This window comes from Triticum aestivum, chromosome 3A (genome assembly GCF_018294505.1).
Source record: "Triticum aestivum cultivar Chinese Spring chromosome 3A, IWGSC CS RefSeq v2.1, whole genome shotgun sequence".
Classification (NCBI taxonomy): Eukaryota; Viridiplantae; Streptophyta; class Magnoliopsida; order Poales; family Poaceae; genus Triticum; species Triticum aestivum.
This window is the reverse complement of record NC_057800.1, coordinates 208904279-208927359: the sequence shown is the minus strand read 5'-3', so window position 1 is coordinate 208927359 and position 23081 is coordinate 208904279. Positions and strand designations below refer to the sequence as shown.

The following is a 23081-nucleotide window of genomic DNA, read 5'->3' as shown; positions in this document are numbered from 1 at the left end:
TTTTATTTATTTTGATGAACGTTTTTCAAAACCAATAAGTTTTTTCAAATTTGATGAACCTTTTTTGAAAACCAATGAACTTTTTCAGTTTTGTGTAATTTTCCTCCAAAATGAAGAACAATTTTCAAAATCCATGAACTATTTCAATGTCACGATCTTTTTCCAAAAAAAAATCTATGAAATAGAATAGCCCAGCGACATTATTTATTATGCCTTTGCCGCTGTTACTAATCACTACCTAGACGATAGATCGTGTGGCTAGCGGACTCGTACGTAAACTGGAAGGTTCTCTGATCGTGCAGCAGCGGCGTATGTCTTTGTCCGAATTTTTTTCGCGAGCTTTTTGTGTTCGCTGCTGGGCGCGCACCGGATTACCCCGATGATGTTGCGCGGTCAACGACCCATCAGCCCATTACAGCCTGAACGTTTGCACCAAAAGCCTCGCTCCGGGACTGGTTCTCCTTGGCTTCCTCGACCTATATGCCGCCGCCATCCGCCGTTGCGACCGCCACTGCTGCCATCCGCCGCTCCCGCTGCTGCCGCCATACGCCGCTGCTGCTATCCGTCGCTGCGGCCACCGCTGCCGCTGCCGCCATCCAACGATGTCGTCGCCATCGTCATGCAACGATGCCGCCGCCGTCATGGGACGATGTCGCCGCCGCCAATTCCTTCATGATGCTCTGGGTGGTGCGCTCTAGCATTGCGCGTTCCCAGCGCCCCTGCCGTCCGTCGCCGTGCTGCGGTGCCTGCACTGTGACGAGCGCCTCATGCTAGAGTCCATGGTCGTGAGGCCCCAAGTGTACCTCACACTATAATCGCTCTGATAAAAGGCCCACACAACCCAATCACCTCTTGCTAATCCTTCTCCGTCTTACTTCAATGTCATCTTGAAGTTCAGATTTCTATCAACGGATCTGAAAAAGGATCACAAACTCACAGTTCAATCCAGAATCTCCCCAATCCCTTTCTTTTTTGGTCTTTAATAACAACATATTTTGGGTTGTGATTATGCAGCATGCCAACATAAATCATTTTAGGCCAATTTACTGAGTCAGTCTCACAATGGTTGATGTGACGACGAGTGAAGGGGCTGTAGCGGACTGCTAGCGCCAGGATCCCTACTCTATTCTCCATCCGTTCAATTTATCACAGAGGTATGATGCTTGGAGTTTAAATATTCTTTCATGTGTTAAACTACTAAATTGTGCACTTTTGTTATTGTTATATCAGCTGGTAGTCAGATTTTAAAACTATTGGCCATACACAGTTAGCTTCAAGTACGAGTTGTACATGCATAATAATTTTTTTGGCAAACCTCTATCCCTTAAAGGTACACTCCATTTCTTTCTATATCACACATATGGTTTATATCATTTGTTATTTCCCTAACTGTACTCTATATGCAACTATGCAAGTACTGCACTCCACTTAAGATTTTTTGCTGCTAACCATGGTCATTGTTATGTGTAATATTTTTCCAAGTATGATCAATTCATACTATTTTGTGTAATATTTTTGCAGCTTGAGAGAAACTACGTGTAAGTATCTTCATCATTCTTACGATGTTAAGTTTAGTGCTCTGCTAGCCCTTTTAGTGCTTAGTTGCTGTTACGACTGAAGTAACTTCTTTTTCATTCACGAATTCGCATGCTAGGATGCAATGTTATATAGGATAGTTCTTCTAAGGGGTCGTTAGAGAGGGAAATTTGAAGATGACAGTGTGTTGACTTTTTGAAAATCACTAATGGTCTACTGAATATTTTAACATTCTATCGAAATGCTTTATAATTTTTACTATTCTAATTAGAGACTTCTTTAATTAGTGCTTCCTCATTTATCCACGTCGTTCAAACTATCAAATTAATCTATGTAATTGGAATATGTTAACCAAACGATTTAGATAACTCTTGAAGTGGAAAAATAACCCAACCTACACGATTTTACTTAGGAAGTTAATATATAATTTACCTGTAGCACTCGGATGAAGCATGAGATGCTCTCATATGCCACGTGTGACGAGTCGTCCTCTCCTTGGTCTCTCATGTTTTTCTTGAGGCATCCTCCCCTTGATTCTCCTATTTTGCCCTATTGGGGAAAAATGATCGTCATCTCTCTCTGTATGTCTCGACAACAAAAAATAGGAAAAATGATATTTGATCGCAGGCTCCTTATAAATTAGCTACTTTCAGCCCTCGATGAACTGAGCCTACAGAGCACAATCATCTGCCTGCTATTGCAATCTTAATTTCCATCGCCTAAAAAGCATCCCTCTTATCGTGATGTCGTTGTTCCCAGCCGGCATCACTCCTCGAAAGAAACTTCATACATACAATACAACGTGCTGATGATGCTGTTACAATATTGATCTTGCACTGCACATCTGTCCAAAGGAATTGCATCATCATCTCTCATTGCAGATCTATCTGAAGGCGTCATTGACAAGGGTGGACGTTGCTAGCCTGGGCGACTAGATAGATCCCTTCCTCGGTTTTGTATTTTTTTGCCGTTTTCTTATAAAATAGTGGATTAATATCCTCCGGTGTTTCTAAATGAATCTTTTAGTTTTGTATCCATATATTTGCTAACAAGCCTGACGTGTGAAGCCAAGATGCTAGACTAGCGTTTTATACAAACAGGGAAACTGTTGCTTTGTATTTCCTTGCAGAACATGGATGGGAGCACATCTTCATCCTATTTTATATCGTTGTTTCAGTACACATAGAGGTATTGGTCTGGTCGCTTCTATTCTGATACATCAAATATGTAAGTGAAACCCTCGAAGTGAATGTCTTATATGAATTCGTTATTGCCTGACTACTTAACATTGATGTCTAAATAATCTTTCCATTTTTTATTTGTTATTTTGGTTTGCAAGCTAACCTTTTAACTGCTGATGACTTTTTCTGTTCTAATAACAACATCGGAGGTGGATTTTGTACTATTGTAATTGAGAAAATGCCTGTAATGCAGAATTGCAATCTCAAGAATGAAACTAAAGAATGTGCGTCATGATGTTTTTCTTTAAGATTAATTTTATAATTTTATATGCCATCTTCTTTTTTGCTTCAGGATTAGAAATGTCCGTCTGCTACATAATGCATGTGTTCAGTCTGAAAATTTCAGTGTTAGTACTATCATATTTACTATTTGTTAGTATTAATTCACAACACGTCATTGGTAAAAGTGTACTGGAAAGAAGAACTAATCAATATTGTTGTGCTTTGATGTTTTCCTGGTCTGTTCACATGCTTCTTTAATAGTTTCCATTGGATTACATGCATGATCTTCTTTGTCTTTGTGGAGCTAGCAGAAATCTGTTTGTGATCAATCAAAGACAATGAAAACATTTACTCTAGATTTTTATTAGTGTGGATCCTATAAAATACTATGATTGGAAGTCCAATGGCCAATCTCATTTTCTTAGTACTGGTAGTTCTATCTGGAGTGCTTTTGCCTTCTATATGTACTAAATAAATAAAATAGCACTTTTTAGGAGATGGTGCAGGGGTGCGAACAAGTAATCATAGTATTAGTAAATCATTTTTTGCAATCAGTTATGCTTTTTTCATACATAATACTATTATTTTGGGGCATGACATAATGTTTCTCTCTCTCTCTTGGTATGAATGCCTGAGTTTTACTAGAAGCCTTCAGGTTTGCATGTTGAGATTGAAGGTGTTTGATTTTTGGAGGGCAATATCCATCTTACACTAAAGGTAAAATGTTCTTGAACTGATGCCGCATGGATAAGAGAACTTATTGTGCTACGTGAGAACTTCATTTGGCCTCTAATATGTGGCATCATTATAGTTGAATATAGAGAATAAGTTGTTAATATATTCTTTGCGTTTGAATAAATAACTACCATATTAGCTGGCCACTCTATCTAATACACATAAGTATAGTTCTTACTATACACAGCATCATACGTGTATTTCCCATACAAATGTTTGTTGAACCAATCAAGCTAGATCTTGGATTTGATGTTTCCTCTGTACTGTGCTATCTTCTTGCTGTTACAATTGCATCAATGCATAATTAAATCTTCATGCCTTGACAACTTTTAGTATAGTCATGCTATATGAAGCAATAGGAATTTGAGAGCAACTGGTGAAATATCACTTAATAACACCTCACATAACTTTCTTTTTTATTGCAGAATGTATTTTGTTCTAGATTACATCTATCGACAGAAACAATGTTCGGAGATTCAGGTTTTCTAAAGGCCTAGCAGAACAGATAAATACCAGGTACCATGCTGCTGTGATATAGTTTTATGGATCAAATTTTGTTTATACGATTAGTAATTTCATAAATTTTGATCCCAACAATTGATAGTGAATTAGCAGTGATGTGTGGATACTTAATACCGTTACACCGAAACTATAAGAAAGCCTACGAGCATGAGAACCTTGAACATTTGTTGCCAATAGCTTACTCTTTCAGCATGTTACTATATCTGTATAGTCTTACAAGCAACAACCATTGACTCCCGATATCTGTATTCTCAGTATACAAATGATTATTGTTGTTGCGACTGAATCTGTATTCTTAGTATACAAGTGATTATCGTTGTTGCTACTGAAGATTTGGCATTCGAAATGACTTTCAGAATTGAATCTGTAAGATTATGCACCTATAATTTTAATATTTCACTCTCAATATGGATTTGTAACAGTGTTGTACACTTTGGAAGAACATCTTTCCCTCAGATATTGTACTTCATTAGCAAGAATCCATGATTAGAATGACTGGATTTGTAAATTATCTATATATATTTCTTAATTCATCCATGGGAGATGAAAAAAAGAAATCAAAATAGTTTCAAATATTTATATTCTTTTTTTGCAAGTAAAATATTTATATTCTATAATAAAAATAGGTTCAAAAATGTATATTCTTTGAAATACTATAATCTATAATAATGTGTTATTGCTCAACTTTTCAGATCACAACTCACTACGTAGATTGGAAGGAAAAGACTCCATATTTATTCCCCGTGTTCATTTCATTAGGAATACATAACACATCAATTTGATTTGTGCTAAGAATTGGCAAGAGCGGTAGCTTATACCTAATACAGGAAATGGTGCTATAAGTCTAATGTCACCTGAATGCACATTATTTCGAAAAATCCTTATAAATGTAAAAATAGACAAGAAGTTGTCATGTCGACTAGAGATATAGCTTCTGAGGTGTATAACCGTGGGTATATTCAAACATGTCATCTGATTCAAGTTGAAGCGACGTGGTTTGCTTCTTTAACACCTATCTATTCAGTGTGCTTGTGGAATGGTCTTATAATCAAAGTTGTATTTTAATGAAAAAAGTAGTCTTCAAAAGGGAGAAGAAGCAATTTCTTTCTCGGCCAGAACATCACTTATTATAACATTACAGAGTAGTATGCACAATTTTTCCTTTTCGTTTTGCCAAAAATAACAGACCATGACTTATATCTCACACAGCTCACATGGGTTTATTCATATGCATGTCATACAAATAATAAAGAAGTTTGGTTTAAAAAAATTTAGACCGAGATGAATGTCTCATGCACGGTTTTGCATGAGAGAAACAAACAAGGAGTCCTCTTCTCGACTCTGACTCCCCCACTCCAGCCGTTGCGTTTCTTTCTATTAGTTCGAAAGTAGTTGCTTCTGCCACGCGAACTCGATATTTCTTTTTATTTCTCATCATACAAATGACATCTTCTTATAGAAATCCTAACTACTATTAGCAAGACACCCAAAATAAGAATCTAATAGTACAACAGTAAAAGATTGAGAACCAATGGAATATGCATACAAATCGAAAGATCCAGCACAAAAAATGGTAGAGCCCATGAACACATGTGAAGTGTCTAATAATTACCTAACCTAAACTCTTTAACTCTGTTTTTCATATGGATTACCATGAAAAATTATAACATGCATTCTCAGTATGGAGTTACATGTAAAGCGTATCACCAATAACTGAACCAAAGGATTTGATCCTCTTTATCATATGGTCATTTTTAGTAAAAGCATACATACCCATGTGATAATCAATTGGTAATACTTCTAAAATTTTAGTGTTGTGCAACAATAAACTAGCCTGTGCAATGTACGGGTTGGCGACTAGTATACAATAAAGATTAGTTTTGAGTCAAGGGCTTGGTTATCATCTTATGGAGAGTAATCATTTCACATATAAAAGAGTATGATGAATAAAAGTTGTTGAGAGTTGACAAACATAGTTTTGATCATCGTTGCAATTAGTAGGAAGTAATAAAGAGAGAGAGAGGTTTTCACATATAAATATACTATCTTGGACATCTTTTATGATTGTGAGCACTTATTAAAATATGACATGCTAAAAGGTTGATGTTAGACAAGGAAGACAACGTAATGGGTTATGTTTTCTTACATCCGAAATAAATTATATTATCATGGATCATCCAACATGTTGAGCTTGCCTTTCCCCCTTATTCTAGCCAAATTCTTTGCACCAAGTAGAGATACTACTTGTGCTTCCAAATATCCTTAAACCCAGTTTTGCCATGAGAGTCCACCATATCTACATATGGATTGAGTAAGATCCTTCAAGTAAGTTGTCATTGTTGTAAGGAAAAAATTGCTCTCTAAATATGTATGATTTATTAGTGTGGAGAAAATAAACTTTATACGATCTTGTGATGTGGAAGAAATAAAAACGACGGACTGCATAATAAAGGTCCATATCACAAGTGGCAATGTAAAGTAATGTTCTTTTGTATTAAGATTTCGTGCATCCAACCATAAAAACACATGACAACCTATGCTTCCCTCTGCAAAGGGCCTACCTTTTATTTTTTGTCCTATACTTCATACAAGAGTCATGCTGATCTTCACCTTTTCTTTTTACATTTTATCCTTTGGCAAGCACTGTGTGTTGGAAAAATACTGATATATATATATAGCTAATTGGATGTGGGTTTTCATAAACTATTATTGTTGACATTACCCTTGAGGTAAAAGGTTGGGAGGCAAAACTATAAGCCCCTATCTTTCTCTGTGTCCGATTAAAACTTTATACCCATAAGTATTGCGTGAGTGTTAGCAATTGTGAAAGACTAAATGATAGTTGAGTATGTGGACTTCCTGAAAAGTTCTTATATTGACTGTTTTCGATGTTATGATAAATTGCAATTGCTTCAATGACTGAGATTATAGTTTGTTAGTTTTCAATGAAGTTTGTGATTCATACTTGAAATTGTGAATGAATTGTTACTTTAGCATAAGAAATCATATGACAATATATATATATATATATATATACGTTGCTGTTCTAAGAATGATCATGATGCTCTCATGTCCGTATTTTATTTTATCGACACCTCTATGTCTAAACATGTGAACATATTTTTCGATATCGGCTTCCGCTTGAGGACAAGCGAGGTCTAAGTTCGGGGAGTTGATACGTCCATTTTGCATCATGCTTTTATATCGATATTTATTGCATTATGGGCTGTTATTACACATTATGTCATAATACTTATGCCTATTCTCTGTTATTTTATAAGGATTACACGAAGAGGGAGAATGCCGGCAGCTGGAATTCTGGGCTGGAAAAAGAGTAAATATTAGAGACCTATTATGCACAATTCCAAATGTCCTGAAACTCCACGAAGTCAGTTTTAGAATATATAAAAAATATTTGGCGAAGAAAGCACCAGAGGGGGGCCACCCACCATCCACGAGGGTGGGGGGTGCGCCCCACCGCCCTGGGTGTGCCCCTGTCTCGTGGGCCCCTTGGCAGGCCTCTGGTGCCCATTTTGGCTATATGAAGTCTTTCGCCCTGGAAAAAATCATAAGCAAGCTTTCGGGACGAAGCACCGCCGCCACGAGGCGGAACCTTGGCGGAACCAATCTAGGGCTCCGGCGAAGCTATTCTGCCAGGGAAGCATCCCTCTGGGAGGGGGAAATTATCACCATCGTCATCACCATAGATCCTCTCATCGGGAGGGGGTCAATCTCCATCAACATCTTCACCAGCACCATCTCATCTCAAACCCTAGTTCATCTCTTGTATCCAATCTTTGTCTCAAAACCTCAGATTGGTACCTGTGGGTTGCTACTAGTGTTGATTACTCCTTGTAGTTGATGCTAGTTGGTTTATTCGATGGAAGATCATATGTTCAGATCCTTTATGCATATTAATACCCCTCTGATTATGAACATTAATAGGATTTGTGAGTAGTTACGTTTGTTCTTGAGGACATGGGAGAAGTCTTGCTATAAGTAGTCATGTGAATTTGGTATTCGTTCGATATTTTGATGAGATGTATGTTGTCTCTCCTCTAGTGGTGTCATGTGAACATCGACTACATGCCACTTCACCATTGTTTGGGCCTAGGGGAAGGCATTGGGTAGTAATAAGTAGATGATGGGTTGCTAGAGTGACAGAAGCTTAAACCCTAGTTTATGCGTTGCTTCGTAAGGGGCTAATTTGGATCCATATGTTTCATGCTATGGTTAGGTTTACCTTAATACTTCTTTTGTAGTTGCAGATGCTTGCAAGAGGGGATAATCATAAGTGGGATGCTTGTCCAAGGAAGGGCAGTAGCCAAGCACCGGTCCACCCACATATCAAATTATCAAAGTAACGAACGCGAATCATATGAGCGTGATGGAAACTAGCTTGACGATAATTCCCATGTGTCCTCGGGAGCGCTTCCCTTTATATAAGAGTTTGTCCAGACTTGTCCTTTGCTACAAAAAGGATTGGGCCATCTTGCTGCACCTTACTTACTTTTGTTACTTGTTACCCGTTACAAATTACCTTATCACAAAACTATCTGTTACCGATAATTTCAGTGCTTGCAGAGAATACCTTACTGAAAACCGCTTGTCATTTTCTTCTGCTCCTCATTGGGTTCGACACTCTTACTTATCGAAAGGACTATGATAGATCCCCTATACTTGTGGGTCATCAGGGTATGCTTTAGATACGACCGCATTCACGTTAAATAGGGCACCATCTAAATCCGTTGAGACGACTGTCAGTGTCAAAAACGACGGATCTCGGGTAGGGGGTCCCGAACTATGCGTCTAAGGCGGATGGTAACAGGAGGCAGGGGACACAATGTTTACCCTGGTTCGGTCCCTCTCGATGGAGGTAATACCCTACGTCCTGCTTGATTGATCTTGATGATATGAGTATTACAAGAGTTGATCTACCACGAGATCGTAGAGGCTAAACCCTAGAAGCTAGCCTATGATTCTGATTGTTCTTGCCCTATGGACTAAACCCTCCGGTTTATATAGACATCGGAGGGGGCTAGGGTTATACATAGTCGGTTACAAGGGAGGAGATCTACATATCCGAATTGCCAAGCTTGCCTTCCATGCAAAGGAGAGTCCCACCCGGACACGGGACGAAGTCTTCAATGTTGTATCTTCATAGTCCAATAGTACGGCCAAAGTATATAGTCCGGTTGTCCGAGGACCCCCTAATCTAGGACTCCCTCAGTAGCCCCCGAACCAGGCTTCAATGACGATGAGTCCGGCGCGCAGATTGTCTTCGGCATTGCAAGGCGGGTTCTTTTCCAAATTCCGAATACCTGTCGAGCAGTGCCCGACTTCCCATGAATGTTGCACTCCTTGGCTTATGTGCCTAATAATGGCTATCCTCCACATGTCGAGCGAATGCGAGAAGTCGGGGCATATTTACACCTGCCACCCTAACCATGCGAGTAAATCGTCTATTTAAAGAGACGGGGATCCTCAGATCCAGATCACACCATCTTCCCGCAGCGAGCATCCATCGTAGCGCACCCGGAAAAAGTCCATCCCATCATGGCCGGCCATCGTAGCTCCTCCTCTCGCTCCCGTAGCCCTAAGCCAAGTGATTGGAAGAAGTGTTCCGTCCCCCATAGTCAATTAGTAGAGCTACAAACCCAGGGGTTTCTCCCGCCAGCGTATATGGTCCCCGTTCGAGCCAGACTTGCCACCTACAATGGTGGGGAGCAAGCGGAGAGCTTTCCCAACCCATCCACGGGGGAGCGGGTATGCCTTGTCCCTTACTTACTAAGGAGGCTTGGATTTCTAATCCATCCGTTCCTCTGCGGGCTCCTGGAGTTCTATGGCCTCCGGCTGCATAACTTTACTCCCACCTTCATATTACACAACGTTGGTTACGTCGCCTTTTGCGAGCTGTTTTTGGGCTGCGAAGCTCATTTCGAGCTATGGAATAGGCTATTCTGCCTCGTACCCCGTACACGGGAGGGGTCACTATATCAAGTGGGCGGAGCCGAGATATGGCGCATCGCCGGGACTGGATACCTGTCCGATACTCCGAAGAAGACATCCAAAGACTGGCCTTCGGAGTGGTTTTATATGGAGGACGTCCCTCTTCCGGATCCTATTCAGATGGGCCTTCCTGAGTTCAGTAACGCCCCTCTGAAGAAACGCCACAGCTGGCGCCCTCGGGACCCCCAGGAGGAAGATGACAGAGAGGTCCTTTACCTGATGGGCCGGATAAAGATGCTGGCCAAATCAGGATTGACAATAATCGAGGTTATGTCAGTATGTATAATGCGGGGGTTGCAGCCACTTCAATATCGGGGACAACCCATGTGGCACTTCAATGGAGAAGACGATGCCACCCGTTGCGGTCGTAAGGGACCGGACTCCGCCGCTGCCCTAACGAAAATACTGTCCGATCTATATAAGGGAGAGGAAGAGGAGTTCATCCGCATCAAGCGACGGGATAGGTTCTCCATGTACAACCCCCCAATCTGGGTGAGCTGCTACTTTCTACTCCAGACCTTCCCGCATTCTTCGTCATGAGTATTTACCTTGCTATTTCATAGCAGGAAGTGCGAAAAGCCGTAAGGGAGATCCACAGCCCGCCTCCACAACCAGAGGACCCTGACCAGGCCCTCGACCCCGGACTCGAAGAAGATCCGGACACATTTGTGGAGCTCATCGACAGGATGTTCTATCAGTTAAGCTGCAATGGTGCCTTGGTGGCCATCATAGCCGATTATCCTGGACTGCTCCCTGCCTCGCACGTAAGTAAAACCGAAGTCCCAACTTCCGAGAAGGATTCCCCTATTTTATTTTCGCACTTCACCTACCGCACACATATGGTGTCTTATAGGGAAGGCCCTCGGGACGCCATGCCGAACCCGCGGTGACTCACCAACAAGAAGCACCGTTGCCGGGTAGGCTTAAAATGAAGGCGGTCAGGACTGAGACGCCATCGCAAAGGTATGAAAAAGAACCCCGCTCCATGGTTGTTGTCTTTTAAAATATAATAACATCCATGGTTCCTGACAGGAAAAACGCTCGCCGGACCATATCCGGAGAGCCTGCTGGCCAAGCTTCCACCAGCCAGGCTCCAGAGCCGGACTTAGACGCAGATGCTAACGTGGGGCCAACATCGGATGTTCCTCCTACAGAGGATGCGAATAGGTTGTCCGCTACACATTCCGAAGTGGAGAGCGCCATGAATCACATGCGTCGCCGGGCCATACTCCGCGACGCTTGTTTCTCTCAAGAGGCGTTCGATGCCTTCAACTCAGGAGATGCGTATATCCGAGCTGCTCAAAATGGTCTTGCCCAAGCCATGGACCAGTATGTGAAGGATATACGGGTAAGAAAATCTAATAATTATGTATATCAGTAGCCCTAAGACTTGAAACAGTTGGCACAACTGATTTAAGGATCATTGTTTGTGTAGGTTCTTACGGGGAAGAATTCCCAATTGTCTCAAGAGCTGGAGGAGTGCAAAGCCCAGCTACAGGCCGCGGTTGCCGCAATGAAGGAGTCCGGAAAGGCCCCATCTGGTAACACTTGTTATCTAAAAGAATGACATGTACCAGTTCGTGTTCGGCATGCATGCAAATCTAACAGTAGATTCTGCAGATGATCCCGGAGTGAATCCGGAGGTCGCACGAGGGGATGAGCAACATGCTCAATGACTGCTAAAGGCTGGCGAGCGCGTGCTTACGCAGGTTAGGCAGGAGAGAAACGATCTCCAAGATGCCAATACCCGGCTGGGCGTTGAACTGAACGATGTTCGGGCCCAGCTTGCTGACTCCGTAAAGGAGAATAAGAGGCTTCGACGCGGCATTTTTAGTAAGTGCTTGAACGAACTTTCATAGAGTTCGGCGAAGAAATTGGCTAACAGAGTTATATCTATAGGTATGCTGACGGGTCGTCCCGCAGAGGAGATGCCCGGGTCGGTGGGTGATCTTCTGCCAGAGCTCTCATAACTGCACGAACAAGTTAGGCAGGTGATGCAGGGCATTGCCCAAGCCTTGTGGCCATCCGCCTCCCTGCCAGGAGGCATGGGGAGCTTGTAGAGATGCTCAAGGGAGCGCGGCGGCGCTTCCGATTATGGAAGATATCAGCCTGCCGACAAGGTGCAAGGGAAGCCTGGGCCATGGTGAAGACGCGATATACCAAGGCAGACCCGAACCACATGGCCGAGGTCGGACCTGTGGGGTCATATGGGAAAGAGATCCCTTTTAGTTTGGTGTATGACCAGGTTAAATTAGTCGCAAAGTATTCCCAACAGGATTGTAGGCTAGACAGTCTGTTGGATGGTATAGAAGAAGAATATAGTCAGTCTAAGTGACTGTGTACTTCAATTGACATATATTGTCTCTAGCCGGATTGTAAATCATTTGTCATGGCGGACCTTTTCGCTTCAACCTTCGGACCCGACAGTCCGGAGTGTATCCGAATACCTGCTCGATTATGTAAAAACCGGGGTATGCATGGAAACCAGGCGTACATGTTATAAGTGCTTGAACAGACAAGTACCCAACTAGCTATGTTATATTACATGGATAGTAAGAAACATCTTCCAGGGAGAATAGTTTCATTAAGGGTTCCTTTCCCTGGGTACGCATGCATTAATGTGCATGTCCGAACTGCAAAAAGAGGCGCAAGATATAGACATCTGGGGGCATGTATTACAATAAATAAAAGCCGTCTTTTGTCCACCGACCGAATATTCCCTTAAGAACTCTAGCTTTCGGCTTCACCTAGTCTGAGGTACACATCCGGCTGACCCAGCAGTAACAATTGTAGAGGTGCTCCCCTTATGCTCTAGCCGAATTAACGGGAACGTAGAGCATAAACACAAGAGCCAGGCAACCCAGCTTGGCCAAAACTTAAGTCATATCGATGCATATAATGGCGAAGAAAATGCACATGTGGAAAAGTAACACATGTGCGGGGGCATAGAGCCCGGAACATAGTTATATTAAGCTTCTGTATAGGAAGCCCCCAGGTATAATAAGCACGCTTAGTGTGTCAAGATTGTGCAGTCAAGACACATTTTAACCTTTTAAGGCCGTGAAGAAAAAGGGAAGAAAGAAAGATAGAAAAGACAGATAACGGATGTAAAAAACTGATGGAGGTAAGGGGACGAACACAAAGTCCGGCGCTAGGCGTAGAACCTTCGGAGTCTGGCTGCGTTCCATGGGTTTGGCTCGAGTCGATTGTCCGATGCATCCCGCAAACGGTATGCTCCACCGGTCAGAACTTTGTCGATGACGAAGGGACCTTCCCATTTGGGCTTGAGCTTGTCCTTTTTCTTCTTCGGTAGGCCTAGAACGAGTTCGCCAACGTTATAAGTTCTGGCCCGTACTTCTCTGCTTTGATACCGTCGAGCCTGTTTCTGATAGAATGCAGAGCGGGCTTTTGCCACGTCATGCTCCTCCTCCAAGGCGTCCAAACTATCCTGCCGATCAAACTCGGCTTATTTCTCTTTGTACATGCGCACTCGAGGTGAGTCATGAATAATGTCGCAGGGCAATACCGCCTCTGCGCCGTACACCATGAAGAACGGTGTGTATCCGGTAGTGCGATTTGGTGTGGTCCGCAGCCCCCATAGTACGGAGTCAAGCTCCTCCGCCCAGTGCGTATCTGATTCCTTCAAGGATCGCACTAATCTGGGTTTAATGCCGCTCATGATAAGACCATTTGCTCGCTCGACTTGACCATTAGTTTGCGGGTGATAGACAGATGCGTAATCGAGCTTAATGCCTATTTTGCTACACCAAGTTTTTACATCGTCGGCTGTAAAGTTCAAGCTGTTATCGATGATGATGCTGTGGGGAATACCGTAACGGTGTACAGCCCCGGATATGAAGTCTATCACTGGTCCGGACTCGGCTGTTTTAACTGGTTTGGCCTCTATCCATTTGGTGAATTTATCCACCATAACCAAGAGGTATTTTTTCTTATGGCTTCCCCCTTTAAGGGGTCCAACCATATCAAGCCCCCAGACCGCAAAGGGCCAAGTAATGGGGATTGTTTGGAGAGCGGTAGGCGGCATATGGCTTTGGTTTGCAAAAAGCTGGCAACCGACACAACGTTGAACGGGGTCCTGTGCGTCCGCTCGGGCTGTCGGCCAGTAAAAACCTGTATGGAAGGCCTTGTTTACAAGGGCCCGAGCTGCAGCGTGGTGGCCGCCAAGTCTAGCATGAATTTTTGCCAAAAGTTGCCGTCCTTCCTCTTCGGAGATGCACCTTTGAAGGACTCCGGTAGCACTTTTCTTATAAAGCTCTCCCTCGTGGACCTTGTAGGCTTTAGACCGCCGCACAATGCAGCGTGCCTCGTTTGGGTCATCAGGGAGTTCTTGCCTAGTTAGATAAGCCAAGAAGGGTTCTGTCCACGGGGCGATGACGGCCATAATCACGTGGGCCGAAGGTGTTATTTCGGTGGCAGAGCCTTCGATTACGTCAGAGTGTTCGGGGTCTGGTGTTGTGGCCGTATCCGGACTGTTACTGCCGGACTCCCTATCCCACACCACGGATGGCTTAAACAACCTTTCCAAGAAGATATTAGGTGGGATAGGGTCATGTTTAGCGCCGATGCGGGCGAGGATATCTGCCACTTGATTGTTTTCTCGGACCACATGGTGGAATTCGAGGCCCTTGAACCGAGCTGACATTTTGAGGATGGCGTTGCGGTAAGCCGCCATTTTGGGTCCGTGGCGTCAAAGTCCCCATTTATTTGAGATATTGCGAGGTTCGAATCCCCCCGCACCTCAAGGCGTTGAATGCCCATGGAGACTGCCATCCGGAGACCATGCAACAGGGCCTCATATTCTGCTGCATTGTTGGAGTCTGTGTATAATATTTGGAGTATGTACTGGACTGTATCTCTGGTGGGGGATGTCAGGACGACGCTTGCCCCCAGACCAGCCATCATCTTAGAGCCATGAAAGTGCATGATCCAATTTTAGTACCCGCCGTACTCTTTAGGGAGTTTGGCTTCCATCCATTCGGCGACGAAATCAGCCAGTACCTGTGACTTAATGGCTCGCTGTGGTTTATATGTTATGTCGAACGGGAGGAGCTCGATAGCCCATTTAGCAATCCGGCCCGTGGCATCGTGATTATTTATTATGTCGTTGAGTGGTACTTCGGAGGCCACCGTGATTGAACACTCTTGAAAGTAGTGTCGTAGTTTTCGGGATGCCATGAAGACCGCGTATGCTATCTTTTGGTAATCTGGGTACCGTGATTTGCATGGAGTGAGGACGGTGGACACGTAGTATACCGGCTTTTGAAGCGGGAACTTATGTCCGTCCATCTCTCGTTCGACGACGAGCACTGCGCTTACAACTTGGTGTGTTGCCGCTATATATAACATCATTGGTTCGCTGGCATTTGGCGCGGCCAAGATTGGGTTGGTGGCCAATACGGCCTTTATTTCTTCCAATTCGGCCGTGGCCTCATCCGTCCACTCGAAGTGTTCGGTGCGTCTAAGAAGGCGATAAAGAGGTAGTGCCTTTTCTCCTAATCGGGAGATGAAGCGGCTTAAGGCAACCACGCATCCAGTTAACTTCTGGATTTCCTTGAGGTCTGTTGGGATAGCCAACTGTGACAAAGCTCGGATTTTAGCCGGATTTGCTTCAATTCCTCTATTGGAGACGATGAAGCCCAAGAGCTTTCCGGTGGGCACGCCAAAAACGCATTTTTCCGGATTGAGCTTAATGTCATATGTTCGGAGGTTGTCGAATGTGAGCCTCATGTCGTCTATTAAGGATTTGACCTGTCTTGTTTTAATGACCACATCGTCTATGTATGCCTCCACTGTTTTGCCGATTTGTGTTTCCAGGCATGTCTGAATCATGTGTTGATAGGTTGCACCGGCGTTTTTGAGCCCGAAAGGCATCGTGTTGAAACAGAAGGGGCCGTATGTAGTGATGAATGCCATTGCGGCTTGATCGGGCTCCGCCATCTTAATTTGATGGTATCCGGAGTATGCGTCGAGGAAGCACAATGAGTCGTGTCCCGCGGTAGCATCGATAATTTGATCGATGCGGGGGAGGGGGAAGGGATCCTTGGGGCAAGCCTTGTTAAGGTCCTTGAAATCGACACATAGGCGCCCGGATTTGTCCTTTTTTGGTACCATCACCAGGTTTGCTAGCCAGTCCGGATGTTTTATTTCTCTAATGAATCCGGCCTCGAGTAACTTGGCTAGCTCTTCTCCCATGGCTTGTTGCTTAGGCTCAGAGAAACGCCGAAGAGTCTACTTGACCGGCTTGAACCCCTTTAGGATGTTAAGTCTATGCTCGGCCAGCCTGCGTGAGATTCCTGGCATGTCCGAAGGATGCCAGGCGAAGATGTCCCAATTCTCACGCAAGAACTCCCGCAATGCGGTGTCTGTTGTGGGGTTCAGTTGTGCCTCGATGGATGCTGTTTTGGTAGGGTCCGTTGGGTGGACCTGGAATTTGACTATTTTGTCCGCTGGTTTAGAAGAGGTGGACTTGGGTCTTTTGCCGAGTATCACGTCATCTCTGTCCACCATGGAGCGCAACACAGTTAGTTCTTCGGCCACGAGGGCTTCGGATAACGCCTCGAGGGCTAGTGCGGTAGTTTTATTTTCGGCGCGGAGTGCTATGTCCGGATCACTAGCTAGAGTGATGATTCCATTGTGCCCGGGCATTTTGAGCTTCATGTACCCGTAATGGGGTATAGCTTGGAAGATCGTGAATGCATCCCGCCCTAAAAGGGCATGGTATCCACTACTGAACGGGGCCACTTGGAATGTGATTTCTTTGGACCTATAATTCTTCGGCGTGCTGAATACCACATCTAGTGTGATTTTTCCTGCACATCGTGCCTCCCGGCTAGGGATGATTCCTGTGAAGGTCGTGCTGCTTTGCTCAATGAGGCTCTTGTCTATTTCCATTTTTCTAAGAGTTTCCTCGTAGATGAGGTTTAATCCGCTGCCACCGTCCATGAGCACTTTAGCAAGCCGGAAGTCGTCCATAATTGGACTAAGGACCAAAGCGGCTGGTGCTCGGGCTATTCGGAATTGAGGTTCGTCACTGGCATTGAAGGCTATGGCCATGTCGTTCCATGGATTTATTGTTGTAACGTGGCAGACTTCGGCAAGGCTGCGGAATGTTCGTTTGCGCCTATTATTTGAGGCAAAGGTCTCAAAGACTGTCAATACTGTATTGTTGTTTTCCACCCGATGGTGCTCTACCGTATTGTTGATGAGGATATCCTCGCCACTTTTGGCTATCTGCCGAAGTATCCAACACTCTTGGCTACAAACCAAGTAATTGTTCTTTAATAAAAACAATATTTATTAATAAAATAAATTATCACAAACCAAGTAATTGTTTTTTAATAAAAACAATATTTATTAATAAAATAAACTTGGATGGATATCACCTGATATATTTATCAGATGAACGCAGACGTCGGTGCTGGATAATGCACCTTGATGCTTTTGGCTTCATCAGATGTGTACTGTTGGACTTGTCTTTGAGCGCCCAGCATGATTGAGGTGTCTACGTGATGTAGACTTGATTTTTCTTCAAATGTCAAATATTAGTACTCCTGGGGACTCAGCACAGGTGAGAAGTACAAACAATCTCCTGGGGACTCGGACAGCCGCGTGTGGACAGGAAGACACAGGAGCAATCTGACATGTCCGCTTACACAGATTGAATCTGCAGTAGAAATTCCTGATGGTCTCGGTAAACTGTGTACGATTGGAGTACTAGTGTAAGCGGACTCCTCCACGTCATGTGTACTAGTAGCATAGATTGCCTTCTCTCCTCCACGTCATGTGTACTAGTAGCATAGATTGGCTTGTCTTCTTTGCATAAAAAAGGAAATTTTCTTTGGGAGTCCGTGGTGCACCCTCCAAGATTGCTTTGGAAAACGAGATTTCATTCCCATGGGATCTTCGGCTGGTTCTACTTTATGAGCGCTAACCCGGCGGGGCTTGCGTGCTATGGACACACCTGGTCTTTTGCGTCCAGCATTTTGATCTGATGATTTTCTTTTTGTTGGATCGTCCTTCGAGTAAATTCATCGTGCCAGGAACTCATCCGACACTTGTACTGTATGAGGGATTTGTTGAATAACAGGAACGGCAGGTGCTAGCTCATGAAGAAAAACTTGGACTGAAACCTTGACCCGTGAGGGATAGAGATCAGCGAATAGAAACAGAGTTTCAGCCTGACGCATCAATGCAACAACCCGGTGGAAACAGGGCGGTTCCGAGGCGCAGCGGTTTAACGGAGGCGGCCCTGGAGGTGACCGTGTATATATTCTCTGTGTGAATTTGCAAAGGCAGTTCCGATTTGGCCACTTCCCCATGTAGCAATTTTGGCTAATAAAAAATTTGAAGTTTGTAGATCAACCTGACCATCACGTGGCAGAATACTAATTGAATTAGTACGATAGCTACTGTTATCTTGTACGAACAGGTGCGTCTTCCCATTGTTTTGAGGATACCGCAGTTGGTCTGATTCCTTCGTGTGTGTGCATCTTGATTGGTCAATCAGAGAAGAACGAGGATTCCGGCGATTTGACCGCTTGGTCTCGGCGACTTGCAACAATAAACAGATCACAACCCAATCCAAATTTCTCTTGAACCTCTCAATCCTTGTAAGAGATCCCTTCAAGGACTCAACACCACTGTGCGCGAGCCCCATGGTGGGCGCCAACTGTCGTAGAATTGTCACGGCAGATGTCTTCGTTGAAAGGACTTAGTCGTGAGGCCAACGCATCTATGTGGTAGCTTGAAAGGGGTTGAGTGGAACGAGATACACGAGGTTTTACCCAGGTTCGACCCCTCATGGTGGAGGTAAAAGCCTATGTCCTGCTTCATTGATATTGATGATGATGATCCCGATTACAAGGGAGCTCTATCTCGAGAGCTATTGAGTTGTCTGTTTAAACCTAACGTGTAAAAACCTGTGGAACTTGTCCCTCTTTGGGGAGCCCTGCCCCTCCTTATATAAGTTAGAGGGGCGGGTTACATGTGGAGTCCTATTAGTATTAGGACTAGTCTACCTTCTAATACAAACCGGATACAAGTCCGGGTCTTGACTCCTTGTAAGGGAAATATTCCTCATGCCTTTCCTCTTAAACCGGCCCACCATTAACATAAACCGGCCTTCTGAGCCTTGGGCCTTGTCATCCGTCTGTCCCACCCGCCAGGTAACCAATGAGTCATAATGTTCAGGCGGGTTGCTGGTAAACTGTCTGGTCAGGGCGGGTCATCAGTGAATCGCCAAGTGTTAACCGGGTCTCAAGTAAACCGCCAAGCCCGGCCGGGTCATATTTCCGGGCGGGTCATACCGCGGGGTATATCCACGACAGCAGATGGATGTCAAAAACTGCATTCCTTAATGGATATCTCAAAGAGTTGTATATGATGCAACCAGAAGGTTTTGTCGATCCAAAAGGTGCTAACAAAGTGTGCAAGCTACAGCGATCCATTTATGGACTGGTGCAAGCCTCTCGGAGTTGGAATATACACTTTGATAGTGTGACCAAAGCATATGGTCTTATACATACATTTGGAGAAGCTTATATTTACAAGAAAGTGAGTGGGAGCTCTGTAGCATTTCTGATATTATATGTGGATGACATATTGTTGATCGGAAATGTAACACCCTCAATGCGGCTATATCTCCCACGTGTCGAAGCACGACTTAGAGGCATAACCGCATTGAAAGCAATGTCGCAAGTGAGGTAATCTTCGCAAACAACCCATGTAATACAAAAGGGGAAAAGATACATAGTTGGCTTACAATCGCCACTTCACACAATTACATGAATAAAGCATTACATCATCTAGATACAATCAAGGTCCGACTACGGAACCAAAATAAAAGAAGACTACCCCAAATGCTACAAGGTCCCCAATCGACCCCAACTGGGCTCCACTACTGATCAACTAGAACGAAACAACACAAAGGACAAGATCTTCATCGAGCTCCTCCTTGAGCTTGGTTGCGTCATCTGCACGGACTCATCGGCACCTGCAAGCTGGTTTTGGAAGTATCTGTGAGTCATGGGGACTCAACAATCTCGCACCCTCGCGATCAAGACTATTTAAGCTTATGGGTAAGGTAAAAGGTATGAGGTGGAGCTGCAGCAAGCGACTAGCATCAATGGTGGCTAACATACGCAAATGAGAGCGAGAAGAGAAGGCAAAAGCACGGTCGAACAACTATGATCAAGAAGTGATCCTAGAACAACCTACGTCAAGCATAACTCCAACACCATGTTCACTTCCCGGACTCCGCCGAAAAGAGACCATCACGGTTACACACGCGGTTGATGTATTTTAATTAAGGTCAACTTCAGGTTTTCTACAACCGGACGTGAACAAATTCCCATCTGGCATAACCGCGGGCACGGCTTTTGAAAGTTCAAATCCCTGCAGGGGAGTCCCAACTTAGCCCATGACAAGCTCTCACGGTCAACGAAGGATATACCTTCTCCCGAGACATTCCGATCAGGCTCGATATCCCGGTTCTACAAGACAACTTCGACAAGTTAAAACAAATCCAGCAACACCGCCTGAATGTGTCGACAAATCCCGATAGGAGCTGCACATATCTCGTTCTCAAGGCACACTCAGATGAGCGGTCCATACAACTAAAACCAAACCTCGAGTTTCCCCGAGGGGGCGCTGCACAGGACTCTAGTTTGGACCAACACTCAGAGGAGCACTGGCCTGGGGGGGTTTAAATAAAGATGACCATTGAGTCCGCGAAACCCAAGGGAAAAAGGCTAGGTGGCGAATGGTAAAACCAATGTTTGGCATTGCTGGAGGAGTTTTATCCAAGACAAACTGTCAAGGGGTTCCCATAATAGCCCAACCGCGTAAGGAACGCAAAATCCGGGAACATAACACCGATATGACAGAAACTAGGGTGGCAAGAGTGGAACAAAACACCAGGCATAAGGCCGAGCCTTCCACCCTTTACCAAGTATATAGATGCATTAATTAAATAAGAGATATTGTGATATCCCAACAAGTAAACATGTTCCAACAAGGAACAACATCTCCATGTTCCAACAAGGAACAAACTTCAATCTTCACCTGCAACTAACAACGCTATAAGAGGGGCTGAGCAAAGCGGTAACATAGCCAAACAACGGTTTGCTAGGACAAGGTGGGTTAGAGGCTTGGTTCAACAATATGGGAGGCATGATAAGCAAGTGGTAGGTATCGTAGCATAGGCATAGCAAAAGAGCGAGCATCTAGCAAGCAAAGATAGAAATGATTTCGAGGGTATGATCATCTTGCCTGAAATCCCGCAAGGAAGAAGAACGAGTCCATGAAGAAGACAAACGGGCGTAGTCGAGCGGGTCCTCACAAACGCGACGTTATTGGAACCAACCCGAAGAAGCAACACCGGAAAAGAGCAAACAACCTAGTAAACAACCACCACATAGACATGGCATGATGCGCAAACAAGTATGATGCATGTCCGGTTTAAAGAAGGCATGGCATGGCAAAGTGCACAAACAACCCTATAAATTAAGTGGAGCTCAATATGCAACTCCGTTGCATATTGACAAAGCACCACATTCAAGTTATTTAGTTCGATCTCGTTTATGTACCCAACAATATTAAATGTTGTTAAACAATGGCAAGTGGGGAAGCATGATGAAACTATCTAATCTAGGCAAGTTTAAATGAGGCCGGAACAACAAAACAACAAGTCCGGAAAATCCTCGTACGCATATATTAGGTTTGGTACTGTTCTACCCTAAACATAATTTTAGAGTTGTTAAGCATGCAAAGTGATGCCACCATGTTAAACTAGGCAAAATTCTACCCCATTTACATATAAAGATTAATTAAAACCGTGCTACGGTTAATTAGTTATGAATTAAACCGTTTTAGCATGGCAAAAGAGTAAATCTACACAAACAGCAATTTAATCATTTTAACCATGGATGAAAATGACAAATTATTAAACTAGATGAAAAACTAAGCAAGTTTCATATATAACTTAATTTAAATTGATGTATGGTTTGTGAGTTAGAATATGCATGAACATTAAGGGGTTTTCTGAAAAACTATATTTCTCTGATTAATTAGCAAATTCGTTCGTGGAAAAAAAACAGGCATCGGGCCGAATTGGAGATACAGGCCGAAACATGTCATGGGTGCTAGGGGGTTGCCTCACATAATGGGCCTTGGCCCGGTCGGTGGGCTGCAGTAGGCCGGCTGAGTGGAAGGACGAGGTGGGCGCTGGGCCTAGGTGAGGCCGGTCCAGGCGAAGTCAACGCAAGCGGGCGAGGCGCTCGATCCCGAGCTGCTGCTCGATGCAGAGGACGCAGAAGAGCCGGTGATGCAAGGCGCGTCATCTTCAGGCGATGCAGGGCACGGAGGAGATGCTGATCCGGGCACTGGATGGCATCCCAAGTGAGATCCGAGGCGAGCCAGGGGTTCGGCGGCCATGGCGCGGCTTGGGTCTTGGCGGAGGAAGGAGGTCCGGCGAGGGCACGTGGGTGAAGGGCGGCGGATCCGGCCAGGAACGAGCTCCAACAGCGGCTTGAATCCCGCTGGGGCAGAAGAAACATGGAGTTGAGAGAGGGAGAGCAAAGCAAAGAGAAAGGAGAGGGAAGGCAGGAAAAGGAGGGCGGCAACACTGGTGGGTTCGCCGGCAATGGTCGCGGTATGGCCGCGGTCAGGGAGGAAGGAGCCGCTGCTGCTCGCCGGTGGCTCGGTGCTGCTGCTGGGTCGACGAGGAGGAGCTCGGGGAAGGAGTACGGCGCGGCAGGAGGGTCCGGCAGGCGCAGGAAGCGGCGGGTCTGGTCGTGG

At 44.5% G+C, this 23081-nt stretch overlaps 1 long non-coding RNA gene across 1 annotated transcript; it reads left to right on the top strand.

The window, feature by feature from the left end:
• The first annotated feature begins 458 nt into the window (after nucleotides 1-458).
• On the top strand, nucleotides 459-5388 carry LOC123058248 (uncharacterized). Its single transcript, XR_006427102.1, has 3 exons — nucleotides 459-3716; nucleotides 4160-4250; nucleotides 4949-5388. It is a non-coding gene; the product is annotated as an uncharacterized lncRNA (long non-coding RNA).
• The last annotated feature ends 17693 nt before the right edge of the window (nucleotides 5389-23081 follow it).